General features: G+C 39.6%; 2 non-coding genes across 2 annotated transcripts; one reads left to right on the top strand and one right to left on the bottom strand.

Moving 5' to 3' along the window:
- Window positions 1–575: 575 nt before the first annotated feature.
- On the bottom strand, window positions 576–650 carry Trnas-cga (transfer RNA serine (anticodon CGA)). Its single transcript has one exon. It is a non-coding gene; the product is annotated as a tRNA-Ser (tRNA).
- Window positions 651–719: 69 nt separating this feature from the next.
- On the top strand, window positions 720–794 carry Trnas-cga (transfer RNA serine (anticodon CGA)). Its single transcript has one exon. It is a non-coding gene; the product is annotated as a tRNA-Ser (tRNA).
- Window positions 795–19,232: the final 18,438 nt, after the last annotated feature.

Raw genomic sequence — 19,232 nt, 5'->3', positions numbered from 1 at the left:
ATTTTCGTTGTAAATGCAAAACAACCAATATATGAAATTGCTGTTAATAATATTGTTTATGCATCTGACCTAACATATGGAAGTAATTCTATTGGTTCAGAATCATACTCATCGTACTCCTATAGTGTACTGCAAATGGTTGCTACATATAGATAAGACAGTAGGTGTTGCCTCGATCCCCCTGGGTAAAACCCTACACCGGTTCCCAGCAACAAATGAGTTAAGCAATTAATTGCAACTTTTTAAACTATGTACCTGTTGTATTCTTAGCATTGAGAATGGCTACTTGCAAGCTGAAATCTAGATCTGCCAATAAAAATTCCAAAGAACGACTAATAGCTGAAATCTATTATTTACAAATCAAAATAATGGTCACTGCGTGCAACAGCCTCTGAATGGAGGGTAACCTGATAAATTGATATATTTTCCATTTCAATTTACAGTGACTTTTTGTCTGAGCATATTTATCAATTCCAAAGAATTACAGAAGTAAACAATAGTAGCTATCAGAATGAGATTTTCACTCTGCAGCGGAGTGTGCGCTGATATGAAACTTCCTGGCAGATTGAAACTGTGTGCCCGACCGAGACTCGAACTCGGGACCTTTGCCTTTCGCGGGCAAGTGCTCTACCAACTGAGCTACCGAAGCACGACTCACGCCCGGTACTCACAGACGAGGTACCGGCAGAAGTAAAGCTGTGAGTACCGGGCGTGAGTCGTGCTTCGGTAGCTCAGTTGGTAGAGCACTTGCCCGCGAAAGGCAAAGGTCCCGAGTTCGAGTCTCGGTCGAGCACACAGTTTTAATCTGCCAGTAAGTTTCAATAGTAGCTATAATGGATACTACGTGGATCTCAGGTAACTAAGCATGGACTCGCCTCTCTAGCATTCTCCAGGAAGGATCTACACAATACAGGTTTGAGGAAATTCCACGGAAAGGCGTGTATGTGCTCAGTTACCTCTCGTTAATAGACTTAACTGTGATCCCAAGAACAAAATATTTTGTTGTTTATGAACACAACTCAAATCTGGCGATATCAATTGTACCAAGTACTTATTCAGTGTTTAAAAGTGCAGCTCAACATTATGGGATAAGGTTGCCACCCGTGTTGTACTATAATCAGTTGTTCAATTACTGTTCCATAAATCTCTGTGGCACTATCTGCGTGTTAACAGGCTTCAGTTGTACTGGTCTCTCCTCGTATATCAAATATAGAGTCCAGTACAGACAGAAATTATTCGGTATCATATTTGCAATGGTAATGAGTTTTTTTCTAATGTGGGCCCGAAGACGGCTCTTTAAAATTTTCTGCACGCCTGATTGAGATACCCGGTTTGTCCAGTATCTGGTTTCATTCAAATATTTTTCAAGAAAGCCCCTTCAGCATCCATGTTTGATATTGAATGGAGCTGGGTTGAATACTTCACGTCTGAGCTTCTCTGAGCCAATATTTATCCAGAAAGTCTCTCTCTGAAGCTGTTCATAGAAGTGGCAACGTTCCGCCATGTCCGTACCCCATAACAGAATGTCACCATGTGTGTATCCAACAACAATCGGTCCAGGTATGAAATAAAACTTTTCGAAATGCTCTGATCAAGACCACGGGGTTTGCTGCACAGGATTAGCCGAGCGGTCTAAGTCACTGCAGTTAAGGACTGTGTGGCTGGTCCCGGCGGAGGTTCGAGTCCTCTCTCGGGCATGGGTGTGTGTGTTTGTCCTTAGGACAATTTAGGTTAAGAAGTGTGTAAGCTTAGGGACTGATGACCTTAGCAGTTAAGTCCCATAAGTTTTCATATTTGAATTTTGAAACCACGGGGTTTGTTCTTTTCCGTTCGGAGCTAAATACCGAAAATGTTCGATGCCTAAGTAATCCTTCATCTGCAAGTAACGTTGAGAAACACGCCACGCTGTCAGTGACAGGCGTGTTTGTTTCGCTTGTGGTGTGGTGCATGGCAATTGCGCTTGCTCGACAGGTACAGCTGCTGGCAAGTGCTGCTGCATTCTGCAACTTTCGTTATTTTCCTTCGACTGGCAACCCACGTATTGTGGGTAACCAGTGAAAGTATCTGACTTCTCTAAAAGCATGGGTTTGTTTTCTGTCAAATGTTGTTTTGGAACGCCTCGTAACCTTTCCTCTGCTTCCTTTAAACCTGAATCTATTTTAGCTAGAAATTGACTTTCTTTCTCTTTTAGAGCTTCTTCTACTATATCTCTAGAAATTTTGCACTCTGATACAGCAAGAGTACTGCCCTTATCCAGCATCCCAGCTTGAGATTTTTGTAATTTCCTGTACATCTGCACGTATCTTATCTCTCAGTTTTTTGGCAAATTTTGACTCTTAACTTTACTGGTCTAGTCTTAGACTTAACTTCTGTACTTCTGTAGGTTAAGTTTTTGCACGCGTCTTGCAGCTCGCTGACTGCGTCCATCACAATTTTTACCTATGCTTCCACTTGGGATTGCGTCTACTTAATTTGAGAACATGCTTCACTAAGATCTTGTAACACACCTGCAAGTTGTTCCTGTTTATCGTCTATGGATGATGCTTTTTCCGTTAACGTATATATATTGCTGGATATGTCGGTAACGATTTGTTGTTTTAGTTGTCAACTTCCTGTATAGCTCATCAGATAATTCAGTGCATATAGTTTTGCTCACCTCACTGAACTGTCGACTAACACTATTCCTGAAATCGTTAAGTGCCTGATTTTGTCGTGTAAACTGTTGTCCTATATTTTCCTTAAGTGGTTGTGTCACACTCTTCTGAAATTCCTGTTGTTTTGTGAACTGTTGCGTTATTAGTTTCATGAGTGTCATAGTATTCAAATTGTTTTTTTTCGAACTGTGTCCTGTTATTGTGTCCGCGACGTCGTGAGCAAACAATGAAAAGAACTTTCGCTGTCGCGCCCTTCACTTTCACTTGTTGAAAAAACTTACATAAACAGACAGGTGAAGACACAGGAATTGATCAATTGAAGAGCGTATTTCTTCTTTTTTTTCATGGAGATGTATCAAAACATTATCCTTGCCACAAAACAACTCATTTATTCTTCATTGTCGTGATCTATAGATCACTCAGTTTACATACAGCTTACATGAATAAAAGGAAAGAACAAAAATATAATATGATTCAATATATTAAACAGCGCTATTGCCGGAGCACCGATTTTTTGTACCATTGATTGCAAAAAGGCATATTCACAAATACCAGCGGCTCAAGAGAATAAAAAATCATCAATTTAGCACTATATTCAGTCAGTCTGAATACAATTGAAAGCCACTCGATTAAAAAACGGAGCACAGATTTGAAAAAGTTTTATTCACCAAGTTCTATACAGTTTACATTTTCTCTTCTGGTTTATGGACGATACTTTGTTGTTCTCAGAGTCCAAATATAAGCACAAAACGCACGTCTTAGGCACTTTGGCGTTGCCATAAATTCAGAGAGGTACGTCTTCGTGAAAAACAGTGTGAATGTTTTGTGTTTCATCATCTCTGCTTTAGGTGTACCAACTTCAGAATGAGTACCCTATTTGTTCTCCTTTCCATTGCTACAGACGTTCAAAGAAGTGAGAAGATTCTTGGGAATAATTAGGCGCCTTAACTTCAGACTCTGCTGATGGATGTATTGAAAGGGAATTTACATTTGGCCAAATAAAAGTAAAATGTACACCAAAACTACTGGAAAATTTCAAGAAGATACAGGAATATATGGCTCATACGGTTTGGCTCACCCATCCCAATCATGCTGCCCGGATGGCGTTAATGGTGGGCGCTAGCTCATTAGCTGTGCTACAAACTTAGTTAATGGGGAGTGGCCACCCTTGGCATGTTTCTCTCAGGTACTCACAATGGCGTAGCAGACAGGAAACTTTACTGTATTTATTCTGGCATTCAACATTTCAAAGTCTCTGTAGAAGGGAAACATTTTACGGTATTCGCTGACCATACGGTCGTAATGTACAAATGTACTATGAAATAAAAGAAATTATTCAGATAGTGAAGGGAGACGAAAATCTAATAGTAATGGGTGACTGGAATTCGAGTGTAGGAAAAGGGAGAGAAGGAAACATAGTAGGTGAATATGGATTGGGGCTAAGAAATGAAAGAGGAAGCCACCTAGTAGAATTTTGCACAGAGCACAACTTAATCATAGCTAACACTTGGTTTAAGAATCACGAAAGAAGGTTGTATACGTGGAAGAACCCTGGAGATACTAAAAGGTATCAGATAGATTATATAATGGTAAGACAGAGATTTAGGAACCAGGTTTTAAGTTGTAAGACATTTCCAGGGGCAGATGTGGACTCTGACCACAATCTATTGGTTATGACCTGTAGATTAAAACTGAAGAAACTGCAAAAATGTGGGAAATTAAGGAGATGGGACCTGGATAAACTGAAAGAACCAGAGGTTGTACAGAGTTTCAGAGAGAGCATAAGGGAACAATTGACAGGAATAGCGGAAAGAAATACAGTAGAAGAAGAATGGGTAGCTCTGAGGGATGTAGTAGTGAAGGCAGCAGAGGATAAAGTAGGTACAAAGACGAGGGCTGCTAGAAATCCTTGGGTAACAGAAGAAATATTGAATTTAATTGATGAAAGGAGAAAATATAAAAATGCAGTAAATGAAGCAGGCAAAAAGGAATACAAACGTCTCAAAAATGAGATCGACAGGAAGTGCAAAATGGCTAAACAGGGATGGCTAGAGGACAAATGTAAGGATGTAGAAGCTTATCTCACTAGGGGTAAGATAGATACTGCCTACAGGAAAATTAAAGAGACCTTTGGAGAGAAGAGAACCACGTGTATGAATATCAAGAGCTCAGATGGCAGCCCAGTTCTAAGCAAAGAAGGGAAGGCAGAAAGGTGGAAGGAGTATATAGAAGGTTTATACAAGGGCGATGTACTTGAGGACAATATTATGGAAATAGAAGAGGATGTAGATGAAGACGAAATGGGAGATACGATACTGCGTGAAGAGTTTGACAGAGCAATGAAAGACCTGAGTCGAAACAAGGCCCCCGGAGTAGACAACATTCCATTAGAACTACTGACGGCCTTGGGAGAGCCAGTAATGACAAAACTCTACCAGCTGGTGAGCAAGATGTATGAGACAGGCGAAATACCCTCAGACTTCAAGAAGAATATAATAATTCCAATCCCAAAGAAAGCAGGTGCTGACAGATGTGAAAATTACCGAACTATCAGTTTAATAAGCCACGGCTGCAAAATACTAACGCGAATTCTTTACAGACGAATGGAAAAACTGGTAGATGCAGACCTCGGGGAAGATCAGTTTGGATTCCGTAGAAATGTTGGAACACGTGAGGCAATACTGACCTTACGACTTATCTTAGAAGAAAGATTAAGAAAAGGCAAACCTACATTTCTAGCATTTGTAGACTTAGAGAAAGCTTTTGACAATGTTGACTGGAATACTCTTTTTCAAATTCTAAAGGTGGCAGGGGTAAAATACAGGGAGCGAAAGGCTATTTATAATTTGTACAGAAACCAGATGGCAGTAATAAGAGTCGAGGGGCATGAAAGGGAAGCAGTGGTTGGGAAAGGAGTGAGACAGGGTTGTAGCCTCTCCCCGATGTTATTCAATCTGTATATTGAGCAAGCAGTAAAGGAAACAAAAGAAAAATTTGGAGTAGGTATTAAAATTCATGGAGACGAAGTAAAAACTTTGAGGTTCGCCGATGACATTGTAATTCTGTCAGAGACGGCAAAGGACTTGGAAGAGCAGTTGAACGGAATGGACAGTGTCTTGAAAGGAGGATATAAGATGAACATTAACAAAAGCAAAACGAGGATAATGGAATGTAGTCAAATTAAATCGGGTGATGCTGAGGGAATTAGATTAGGAAATGAGACACTTAAAGTAGTAAAGGAGTTTTGCTATTTAGGAAGTAAAATAACTGATGATGGTCGAAGTAGAGAGGATATAAAATGTAGACTGGCAATGGCAAGGAAAGCGTTTCTGAAGAAGAGAAATTTGTTAACATCGAATATAGATTTATGTATCAGGAAGTCCTTTCTGAAAGTATTTGTTTGGAGTGTAGCCATGTATGGAAGTGAAACATGGACGATAACTAGTTTGGACAAGAAGAGAATAGAAGCTTTTGAAATGTGGTGCTACAGAAGAATACTGAAGATAAGGTGGATAGATCACGTAACTAATGAGGAGGTATTGAATAGGATTGGGGAGAAGAGAAGTTTGTGGCACAACTTGACTAGAAGAAGGGATCGGTTGGTAGGACATGTTTTGAGGCATCAAGGGATCACAAATTTAGCATTGGAGGGCAGCGTGGAGGGTAAAAATCGTAGAGGGAGACCGAGAGATGAGTACACTAAGCAGATTCAGAAGGATGTAGGTTGCAGTAGGTACTGGGAGATGAAGCAGCTTGCACAGGATAGAGTAGCATGGAGAGCTGCATCAAACCAGTCTCAGGACTGAAGACAACAACAACAACAACGGTCGTAATGACGTTTTCTGTAGAAGGTAACAGATCCTGAACCGCCCTGGGGTTATAGACAAGAAAAATATATATCACAGCTCACAACTGAATAAGGCATATTGTGGCAGCAGCAATGTGGTTACGGATTACCTTTCGCGCTGCTGCATGAGCATAAAATTCATACCTTGGCAACAACTTTCAGCAGTACAAGAAATGGACAATGATTTCAAATGACTGCAGGAAGAAGTTACACACAGCCTTGATTTGTCACCAGTCTATGTGCAAAAACTCAGAACTTCTCTATGGTGTTACACAGCGCATAGCCTACAGCGGCTGTTGAAATCACAGATATATCAGCTGGTAGCGTCGACAGCTTGGCGCATCGCAGTGTGTGGGCTGCGGCCGTACTTGTCACAAGGTTCGAGCTAACATTCCAAAGATGTTCGGGCTAACAGGCGGTTCCTCTTCGTCGAAATGTCTTGGCTCAAACTCGTCCAGGGGTTGAACAGCACGTGTCGCATTACACGCCCTAAATTAGACACTTGTGACCCTTTGGTTAAATTCTCTGGCTGATGGCAAGTTTGCGAAACAGAAAGTTAACATAACATAAAGTAACAGTAATAATAATATTGGGAGCTAAATTAACGACCCATAAATGATGGAGGCCACACAGTTGCGATTTGGTCTGAATAATGTGTATTCACAAAGCAAACTAATAGCGAAAGTGGTTGTATTTATAGTTACTGTTACACGAGAGCGCATATCCATTTGACACAGTTCGATCACTCACAATCTCATCGCGAAACACAAGTCCAATACTCCACCTCGTTATTTACACGAAAAGTTATAGTTCACACCATACCACACAACGCCAAATTTCCTATATCGTTTGACCTCCTAGCTATCCAAAGACCGACGGTCCATTTTGGTGCCTCCACCAGCCCTGTACCTTTTGGTGTCTAGACCAGAACTGTCTCTCTGCCTGTGTCCGACTGGTCCCCCGCTTGCTGAACACCATCGCTCAACTGACTAGGGCAGTTCCCTTACCTGAAGCCGTCCATCTGATTGGCTACGGCTCATTCTACATTACTTTACATTTTAACACATTTAAATAATCAAAAATTGACCACTTTCACGTTCTAAATGAAGTAACAATAATATCCAATACACAGTAAACATTAAATTCTTTTACAAAAAACAATAGAATTTCCTTCTTAAGTTTGAATGTCACGGCCAGTAGCCTTGCACCAATGTGCTTTCTGATAAATAAATGAAGAACAAAGTAACTATTATGCACTAAACTTTACAACAAATATTCTGTTACCTAATGATTCAATAAGGTGTCATGCTCTCATCGTTCAATGTGTTTTGTGTGAAGGAAATGATGATCTGATACTTAACTGAAAATATTGATAATTTAAATTGGCTACAGCTTTTAAAAAAATAGGGCTACAGAATTGATATTTACAACATTTGTCATTTTAATGATGCGCTTCATATGAAATGTCGATCGTTAATATCGACCAAAGTATCCAGAATTTAGCATTCAGGCTACAAAACTTGTTAATTTGACTTTAACAGTAAATCTTAAATTATTATATATATGGTCAGTATTCAAGTTTTATTGGTATCACCATGAAATTTTATGGAGGATGGCAGATTAAAATTACTGTGGCTTGATTCCCTGCATTACTACAGAATTAAATAGTTTTCATAAATGTTTCCCTTTATGGCCGATCTTAGGTCCGCCATATTTAACACTGCTACGTGTCCTTGGCCACAAAAGCCTTTTGCTGGGTTTCCCTACAACGTAGGTTCTCGCCTGTCTCACTCGCACATTACAGCGCTTAGGGTTCAATAGACAATAGATGCCTGTGAGATTCCCAATCTCGTTTTGAATCTGAGTTCTTTGTGGCATCCGTTTCTGTGCACGTTGAGTACAAGGAATTTGCACAGGCACAAATAGCAACCGGCAGCCCAAAGATCTGCGTAACGATCCCACAATGAAGCTTCGCTTCAAACTCTGACTCATACTGGGCGCGACCTGTCTGGTTCTCTGTGATACCTCACGGAACTGATCATGCCCCCTGGCCCCTCAACCTTTCTGACCCCTATCACCGAACAATATCACAATCTTGCTCATCCTTGAGTGTGACCAACTTTTCACTCAGCCTTTTGTTTGGGTGAACATCAAGGAAGACTGTATGCTGCGGACAAGAGCATATTTTCCCTGTAATGAAGCATAACCTCACGAAATACCCAACCACCTCTAGGCCACTTTGAGAAACCGAAAATCCAGTTCCAACAAATACACGTCGACCTTACAGGCCTCCTGCCTCTCTCAGCTGGCTACCGTTGAATGCTGTTGGTGTCTGACTACGTGACATGGTGGGATGAGGCGACCCCATCCAGACATTATGATGGAAACTGTTGTGAAGGCTCTGGGGTCAACTTGGTTCACTCATTTCAGATACACCTTTTCCATCACTTCAGACCAATGGAGACAATATGAATACTCCTTATTCCTCGAACTTCACAACTTATGGAGAAGCACTCACTACAGAACGAGTGCATATCTTCCGAAAAAGCAACAGGCTCACTGAGATGTGCCATTGTACCCTCAAGGCGGCCGTAATGTGCCACAGAGTCGAAAGGACTTCCTCTGCGTACTTCTTGGCGTGTGCACAGCATATAATTGTGACCTCGATACCTCACCTGCTGAGCTGCATTATGGTGAGATGTTGACACTCCCAGGCGATTTCGTTTTGCACTAACCTCCCTATGTGATATCTCTCCTGATCCCCCTCGCTGACTGAGTCAGAAAGCGCATTTGCACACTTCACATACCTTCTCCCTTCCCTAATTCAGCTCTGAATACCTTCCTGTTTAAAATGCTTTCGGACTATGAATTCGTCATTCATTTTGACATTAAATGTGGTCCTTCAATTCCATTACTCAGGTAACCAGAAAGTGCTTTTCCACAGTTCTCACATGTTCAATATCTTGGTGCATGGCAAGCCTGTCACTGTCTTCTTCAGCAGACTCAAACTGGCCTGGCCACTCAATGACGAATATGCCGTTACAGACATATCATCATCTACAGCATGCACCTCACCTAATGTTGCTTCCATTGTACACATCAGTCCTCATCGGAGTTTCTCTAAATGTACAATGTTTCTACCCTGAGGATCTCCAGCTAGTGCTGATCTAATTGCCGAATAGTTACATGCAGATTGCAAGACTTTAAATGAATCAGACAAATAGCACTTTTGTGAGACATTCCTGCACATATTACTGCTTTGAACCTGTGTGCGGTGTTTGCTACAGCAATGCTGGGCATCTCACCACCACCGTATCCTGTTCACTGCCCTAGACTGTGAGCTCGCTTTGGTGTCGCCCAGCGCCAATAAACATATCAATATTTCCTTTTTCTTGCCAATCACTGTGCTTTCTTGGAAAGACTGCACCATTCATGTGCCTCCACATCTGTGTGATTATGAACTCTATGCCTTATGGCATACACCTACTACTTATGGTAAAACCACCCCAGCCATCAACTTACCACTGTGTTCTGCACTACTTTATAGTGTACAGTTGCGTGTTCTTATATGTATTGTGTCGTGTTTCATAAAATGTACTTTGTACACCATACCTACAGTGTTCTTTATTGGGCTACCTTCCATTAGGAAAGTGGGTGCACTCAGCGACTTAGCGACTGTTATGTGATTTATAAATTATAGAGCGCAGCAATCAGACTTTTTTTTGCTAGTTTTATTGCGCTGTTTTCTAATCTTGATCCTTGTTAACCCGCTGTTGTTCGGGCGTCAGTCACAGTTCATTGAATACTTGAGTAGCATTCAACGAACTGTGACTGATATTTAGAACAGATGATTAAAGACTTAAGAATTTCAGCACAAGAACAGCTGCAGTGGAGATAAAGTCGTCCAATCAGCATTAGCACAGTGTTAACAGAATATTTAGTGAAAGGTGGCAAAGTTCAAAGTTTGAAGATAACAACTACTTGTAGCCTCAACAATATTGTTCCTGTTGTTCGGGCGTTAGTCACAGTTCTTTGAATACTTGAGTAGTATTCAAAGACCTTTGACTGACGCCCAAACAACAGGGAACTAACATGCATCGAGATTAGAAAATAGTGCATTGATCATGGCTATGGCTAGGCACTAGCCGAAATCTGGATTTGTGTAGTAAAATCTGCAAAAAAAAGCCAGTACAACTAATTGCTGCACTCTGTAACTTATAAAAGTCTTCTTTATTATCTGTCAGTATTGCATACTGCAGTTCCACAAGTTCATGACCGATGACTATTTTTCTCAATCACAATCCTTCTCAGAGCATGGAAATAACTGTTGTGCAAGCATATGCACTCATTGTTGAGAGCCTGCTTCATTATTTCTATGTTATTGATATAAGTGAATCACATTCCAACAAACTCTGATTTATTTGTACACTGATAACTGCAGAAAAAGTAATATCGAATGTCTCCAAAACGGTGTCCCACATGTGCAATAAGATCAACAAGATGATGGTGAAACGACTTTCGGGGGTGGCATTGCATGGGGTGGCCACACATTTCTTTTGCTTGGTGGGAGCAGTCTCACTGCGCTATGGTACAGCGAAGAAATTCGGCAATCATTAGAGTTACCATGTCACCAACAATTTGGTGAAAATTTCATTTTGCTGAATGGTAACTTGTGTGCTCATGAACCTGTTCTCATGAACATGATCCTTCAGCATTCTAGGATTACCAGAACAGAGTGGCCTACCTGTTACCCAGACATGAAGCCAATCCAAGATTTGTGGGATCACAATGACTACATACTCTGGACATCTTATGTAGAATCTCCATTAAACAGTGAGACAAGTTGGATCAGGTTACCTTGATGATTTCATCGTCATGAATAATATGCCAGGAGGGATTCAAGACAGCATCCAAGCAATGGAACATTACACATTACAGCCTGTATTGACATTGATCAGAAGCACTTTGGAAAAACTCCCATAGGAAACAGACTATTCTATCATTACACAAATGTTTGTTTCATGTGATGATGTAAACACTCTTCAGATTAACACATACACATGCCTCAGAGCCAGCTTCTGTTTTCTGCAACATGAATTTCGAAACAAAAGAGGTGTGCAAAACTTCTGCTGATGTATGTGTATATATAGGGATAAAATCGCTGTGTGATAGTTTATATGATTAGGGAATGTACTTATGGGGAAGATGGTGTCATTGATAGTTTCTACAGAGGTGGAATACTGCTGATTTTGAGGTCTATACCAGAGTTTCAAATTACAGGAACCTATCTGAGCTGTAGTAGGCAACTAAAGGTACATCAACAGGAAATAATGAGGCTACAAGTATTAGTGGTCGGTATACTGTTCATAATGTAAGTAACAATGATTAGTATAGTCCCAAAACTCATTTACCACTTGCAGCTATGTCTAACATCTCGTGTTTGATGGCAGTGAACAAAAATGAATAAATCTAACACAAAATATTTGTTGTTTTAAGGAAGGAAATATCAACTCTCTAGTAGGATAAATGTAAAAACGATTGTGTTCATCAAGTGACATGTTCGGGATGCATAGTCTAGGAAGTATGTGTTAGTGTAATCGGTAAGGGCTTTTTAGACATTTAATGTGCTGAATAATAATTTTCTGTGGGGTGGCACTAACAACAATGGCTGTGTGTTCAGAACAAACAGATTTTGTAGTACTTTGAGTTCGCTAAGTTATGTGCTGGGTTTATAAAAGAAATCTTAGGGGTGGTAGGATAACTTAGTATATTAATGGAGCTATTTGCCTACGCTAACTTACTGGTAAGAAAGGATCTAATAAGACTGTAGTTAAGAAGTCGGATTATTTGTAGTGTAGTTTGTGAATCAGATGAAAGTTACTATTTATACTAGTACTCACTCCATAGACTTTGAACACTAGATACTAGAAACAATTTTTGGGGTCTGTAAGGCTGAAGTTGCTTATGTCCATCCAATAGCATTGCTGAAGAACTATGTCCTCTGGCCCACCAGTGAAACATCCTCCCCCCCCCCCCCCAACCCTCCCCACCCCACAGGAAGGATTCTTTGATTCTTGAGATGGGGAGGGATGCCATTTCTATACTCTATCTTTCTACATTCGGTAGTTCCATCACACAATTCCTTCTATTGTTTTTATACGTCAACCTAGTTTCCCAGAATAGCCTGCGATACAGCAGTAGTCAGGTAACCTCCGGACAACATAATGTAACATTGACATAACAGCAATAGTAGGCATTTTATTGATCTCAATTTGAAAGAAATGATACAATACAAGGCTATACTAAAGATAAAAAATGTAGAGGCAGTTTTATAAATGAAAGGCCAAGGTGTATTTCGTTATTTATGTTATCCATACGTTGTAAGTTCAAAAGCTTTGAAGCAAATACTATACTTTATTTAGAATACCTGTTCCTTGCGACATCATTAGCCTATGTGAGGAAATATGTAGTACGACACATCACTCTGGTAAAGTGATGTGTTACCTAGCGGACAGATGATGACCACAATACTTGGAACGATTTATACATATTAGTTAAGCAGTTTGGAATCGAAAAGTATTTGAAGTTGTTTTATGTTTCTGAGTATTAATTGATATCAATGAATGTCATGTGTCTTCATAGTGGGATAGTTTCTGCAGTATTAGCATGCATTGCACCACGTAATGGGAATTGTGTTTGTTCCATGCTTTGGCAGCCCAGCTTGCAGCAGCGGGATGCACAACCAAATAAGGAATGTCCCATGACAATGGAGGCAAACAGAAGACGAGTAGAAATCTGTAGAACTGTTACTATTATAATGTCACATGCGACTCATACAATGTTTGAGTTGAGTCTACAAACTATATGTGTGCATAAACATAATGTTTCTTTAGGTTAAATAATTGTATCTGGAACTGCAATATACTATTCTTAGTAGAAGAAGTATTTTATGATATTTAGAAGAGATGATTCAAGACTTAAAAATTTCAGCACAAGAACAGCAGCAGTGGAGATAAAGTCGTCCATTCAGCATTTGCACAGTGTTAACAGAATATTTAATGAAAGGTGGCAAAGTTCAAAGTTTGAAGATAACAACTACTTGTAGCCTCAACAATATTTCCTAAGGGAAAATCTGTGTGTTTTATATTAGAAAATTCTTGTTGGTTGCATGATTGTTGCTGCCAACTAATGGTGTTACTGAAACGTTAAAGGTACATATTAACTGTGCTAAAACTAACAGATAAATGGCTATTTCGTTATTTTATATGCTAATAATGTTATTGTATGTAGGCTGTTTGCTCACCCTTCTCAGAGCAGCACTATAAATATTATGAAGGATGTCCTCTTTTAAACCACAATGAAAAGTGCTGAAAATCTGATGTACATCTCTTCCTCTTTTACGTGTCCATATGAGTTCAAAATGATTAATTGCATCCCTGTAAACATATTTGCATATTTAAGCCGAATCTGGCATTCACAAATGTCAAGAGTTTGTATTCTATACAGTGGACTAAGGAAACACAAGTAAATGTTGCTGAAGTTGAGTGTTTTGAGACAATATCCATGTGTGAATGTGTCAGTCACACATCTAAGGGAGCACTTTGTCTGACAGCTTAAATATTTATAGCGTTCTTTTCTGTCGTTCTGTCTGTGACTCAATGCATCCACTATGTGGTGAGTGTTAATTTTTTGTTTCCACGTTGTTGTTATTCCATTTTAGACTTTCCATTATTTGAAGCTGAGTAAAAATAGATGCAAAGTGAGAAAATGTTTGAAAAATAGAATGAAGAAACATTTGAATACTGAAATAAGAAATGAAAAGAAAATAATTAATTAAAGGTTAACACACTCTTATTAACACTTTATCTGCAGCTTCTGTTAAATGTATCAGGGCAACTGGTCATTTCCAACCCAATGTATGACTAAGCATGAGAATAACAGTACTTAAATAATATTAACTGTTAAATCATGCAACATACAAGGGTAATATTTGTGAATATACAATAAGTGCAATGAAACCAATGTTCACACTGTGCTTCTTACTGCCTGCTAACGGTAAGATAAATGACTAATAATGAATTAAGCACTGTTGTTTCCATCAGCATGAATATAAATTAAATAAAGCAAGAAAAACACTGTTAATCGGGCCTCCTAATACATGGTTAGATTTCAGAATAACATGCTTAATTAACATGCAGGCCAGAATTTGCAGTGAAGTCATTTTTACTTCTCACACATCATTACGAAGTGTCGTATTCATGATTTATGGAACAAGTATTAATCTAATCTAATCTAATCTAATTTAATATTTTCACATATGCAGTTCATAGCAGAAAAAGAAACAAACTAAATATCCTCACACACTTTTCAAAATAGGTTTTCATCAACATTATATTTGACTGTGAAGGAACTTAAGTAAGTTGACCAGAACCATGTGTTCGCTTAACATACCGAAAATTCAGAACACACTACTGGCCATTAAAATTTCTACACCATGAATTTGACGTGCTACAGACGCGAAATTTAACCGACAGTAAGAATATGCTGTGATATGCAAATGATTAACTTTTCAGTGCATTCGCACAAGGTTGGCGCCGGTGATGACACCTACAACACGCTGACATGAGGAAAGTTTCCAACAGATTTCTCATACACAAACTGCAGTTGACCGGCGTTGCCTGGTGAAACGTTGTTGTGATGCCTCGTGTAAGGAGGAGAAATGCGTACAATCACGTTTCCGACTTTGCTAAAGGTCGGATTGTAGCCTATCGCGATTGCGGTTTATCGTATCGCTACATTGCTGATTGCGTTGGTCGAGATCCAATGACTGTTAGCGGAATATGGAATCGGTGGGTTCAGGAGGGTAATACGGAACGCCGTGTTGGATCCCAATGGCCTCGTATCACTAGCAGTCGAGATGACAGGCATCTTATCTGCATGGCTGTAACGGATCATGCAGCCACATCTCGATCCCTGAGTCAACAGAAGAGGACGTTTACAAGACAACAACCATCTGCACGAACAGTTCGACAACGTTTGCAGCAGCATTGACTATCAGCTCAGAGACCATGGCTGCAGTTACCCTCGGCGCTGCATCACTGACAGGAGTGCCTGCGATTGTGTACTCAACGACGAACATGGGTGCACGAATTGCAAAACATCATTTTTTCAGATGAATCCAGGTTCTAATTACAGCATCATGATGGTCGCATCCGTGTTTGGTGACATCACAGTGAACGCACATTGGAAGCGTGTATTCGTCATCGCCATACTGGCGTATCACCCGGCGTGATGGTATTGGGTGCCATTGGTTACACGTCTCGGTCACCTCTTGTTCGCATTAACGGCAATTTCAACAGTGGACGTTACATTTCAGACGTGTTACGACCCGTAGCTCTACCCTTCATTCGATCTATGAGAAACCCTACATTTCAGGAGGATAATTCACGACCGCATGATGCAGGTCCTATACGGGCCTTTCTGGATACAGAAAATGTTCGACTTCTGTCCTGGTCAGCATATTCTCCAGATCTCTCACCAATTGAAAACGCCTGGTCAATGGTGGCTGAGCAACTGTCTCGTCACAATACGCCAGTCACTACTCTTGATGAACTGTGATATCGTGTTGAAGCTGATTGGGCAGCTGTACCTGTACACGCCATCCAAGCTCGGTTTGACTCAATGCCCAGGTGTATCTAGGCCGGTATTACGGCTAGAGGTGGTTGTTCTGCGTACTGATTTCTCAGGATCTATGCATCCAAACTGCGTGACAATGTAATCACGTGTCAGTTCTAGTATAATATATTTGTCCAATGAATACCCGTTTATCATCTGCATTTCTTTTGGTGTAGCAGTTTTAATGGCCAAGAGTGCAAATTATTTAAAGTGTTTTATGGAATTTGCAAGGTGAAGTTCTGTGATCGTGAACTAACTGTATTTTAATTGCAGATCACAATCAAAGTTGACTGCAAGGCTGTTCTTAGAAGTTTGGACTAAGTCGACTAAGCCAAAAGCTTTACAGGCCTCATGCTGAAAAAATTTCAAAGTCTGTATGATCGACTCATGCAAAATATTTACAAGTCTCAACCAACGAGTTCATGTGATGTAGGCCTATATTTTTCCAAGTCCACACAAGCTAAAAATATTTCAGAGTTCCTCTTGTCATCACATGTGAAATTTTTTCTAATCCATGACCAAAAACTTAGAAAATGCAGACACATGAGGCGACATCCAGCCACATACACATCCTACCTGTTCATGAACTCTGCTCCAAATGAGTGCTGTGGGAAAATGACCGCCATTACCTATATCCTCACATTGATGTTAAGTTAAGACCAAATGTTTCTGCCTGCATCTTGTGGTCGTGCAGTAGAGTTCTCGCGTTCCACGCCCGGGTTCCCGGGTTCGGTTCCCGGCGGGGTCAGGGATTTTCTCTGCCTCGTGATGGCTGTGTGTTGTGTGATGTCCTTAGGTTTGTTAGGTTTAAGTAGTTCTAAGTTCTAGGGGACTGATGATCATAGCTGTTAAGTCCCATAGTGCTCAGAGCCATTTGAACCAAATGTTTCCGACATCCATTTGCATTCAAAAACTATAAATTTAATGATATATATACATACTATAAACGGATTTGATAGAAATTTCGTACGATTCTCAGCGCTACTTTAGGTTTCGTCTAACTTCAACTTTTTTCTTATAAATTGAGATTTTGTTCATGTGGACACTATATTATGTAGTTATACCACTAATAAACTATAAACAATTAACTAATTACAGTTGTACCTCTCAAATTACATCTATTTACTAATGCTGCCACTAATTTCATTATTTCGTATTTTATTTACTAGATAATTCACTTTTTCATGTACAGAATAAATATTCTGGCCTTCAATTTGTAAGATGTAATATTCACAGAAAATACATTAGAAGAGATAACCGCTGACGCTACATTTGTATGAGTTGTTTCAGGTGTTATTCAGTTATTAATTTTTGAAGATCATTTTATATCCAAAACATTTCACATTTAAGAACTTTTAAACTAAATCTTGTAGTGAGGACACATTTCGCTCAACCACTCATTAATTTTCATCTTTAAAACCATGTGAATGGTGTCTTTGTCACTGGTTTGGTTTAGTCTTTGTTTAGACTTTCTCTTATTTCATATTTTTCATTCGTTTAGTACTATTCATTCAGATATTCAGGTTTTTCCCACCCTGTGCCCTGTGTCTCTGGCTAGCTAACCTGCAATCAGGATTTATCACATTTTAAGCTCTGCTAGATATCATGTGTCAAAGGTGCCACCACCTGCTGACATAGCCACAAAGCTTATTCAGCTCGCCATGGCCCCCTCAGCCATTAAACTTCGTTCTATTGGCTGTCATAACTTACGCTATTTGAGCTGTTGCTGTTACAACAAGACAAGTATGCACAACTTAAGCTGTTGTCAAAGGTAGTTGTCAGCATTTATGGAAAGGTCCATCTCAAGTAACAGTGTGAGCAGATGTATGAAATGTCTTAATGCATCGATACACTTTAATAACTGCCAGATTTGATTATGACTGGTTGCAGAGTTTTTTCTGTGTGTTCACGTAGCCTACATATAAATTTTTGTCTCCGACACACTGAGACAGTTTCCAGATCCCATAAGTGCACCACTGTGTAGACATAGGTAGATAATGGAAATGGAAGGAATTACGTACAGGAAGAGTAAAAGAGTGCCTTATATTCATGACACACAAGTGTAAGCTCGTGAGGCCTTGATAGTCTACTTCAGTGACTGCAATGAATGCTTCAAAAGGAAAGGCAACTCTTTCTCCATTTTTTCAATTTAATCTCAATTAAAATGACGTAATTAATGTTGAAACAAGTTTATCTACTTTTATTTTTGCACATAGTCATTAAATGGACTTTTTCAAGTATTATATTTACATACGAAGGTTAATATATAATACCACTAAAGTAATAGACACCCATCTCAATCAAGTAATGCGTCTCAACACTCCATGCATTGAATGCACAAATGTACACTGGGTACACATAATTATAGCAAGTAATATTCAACCACTGTCCATAGGAGATCTTAATCATTGCTCAAAAAGTGGACAAGAATACAAAACTACCCTGAATTCCAAATACATTTCGAAATTTCACTGTCAGAAACTCAGTGACTGAGGTCTAGAAAACATCGTGGCACGTACCTATCAGCCTACAGGACACTAACTTCAACACACAAAAGCCTGGATTAAGCAGTGTGGGAAGCAATTTTCCATGAAGCATCACGAATTAATAAAACTCCTTCAGAGGCACCAACAGTTTTTCCTTCACCCCAAACAACATTGCTGCATACTCAATCAGATCAGAAGTGACAAGTGCATTGCTGCACCAACAGGGATGAAAGTCCTCCACTGAATGTGACTGCAATGAAGAACATCAAAAAGTGAATCACATAACATTTGAATATTCCCTCAGAGCATTCAAAGCGACAGTGAAATACCTTCAGTGTTTGTCTGCAGAAGCTTAAGAACTTGAGATTGTGTGTGTCAGTATAAAAATATGCTGTTTATAAACCTATGGAAAAAATTTCAGCTCCAAGAAGCAACTATGCGACATAAACGAATATTGGTACTGGTGTTTCTAGGTCTGAAAAATGAAGTCTATTCAAATTTCTCGACAGTCTCATAAAAGTGCAGCTACTATGAGGACGCAGATCATATTTGCTCTAAATACACACTGTA

This window comes from Schistocerca gregaria, chromosome 4 (genome assembly GCF_023897955.1).
Source record: "Schistocerca gregaria isolate iqSchGreg1 chromosome 4, iqSchGreg1.2, whole genome shotgun sequence".
NCBI classification, from domain to species: Eukaryota; Metazoa; Arthropoda; class Insecta; order Orthoptera; family Acrididae; genus Schistocerca; species Schistocerca gregaria.
The sequence above is the reverse complement of the archived record's forward strand: the minus strand, read 5'-3'. Positions and strand labels throughout refer to the sequence as shown.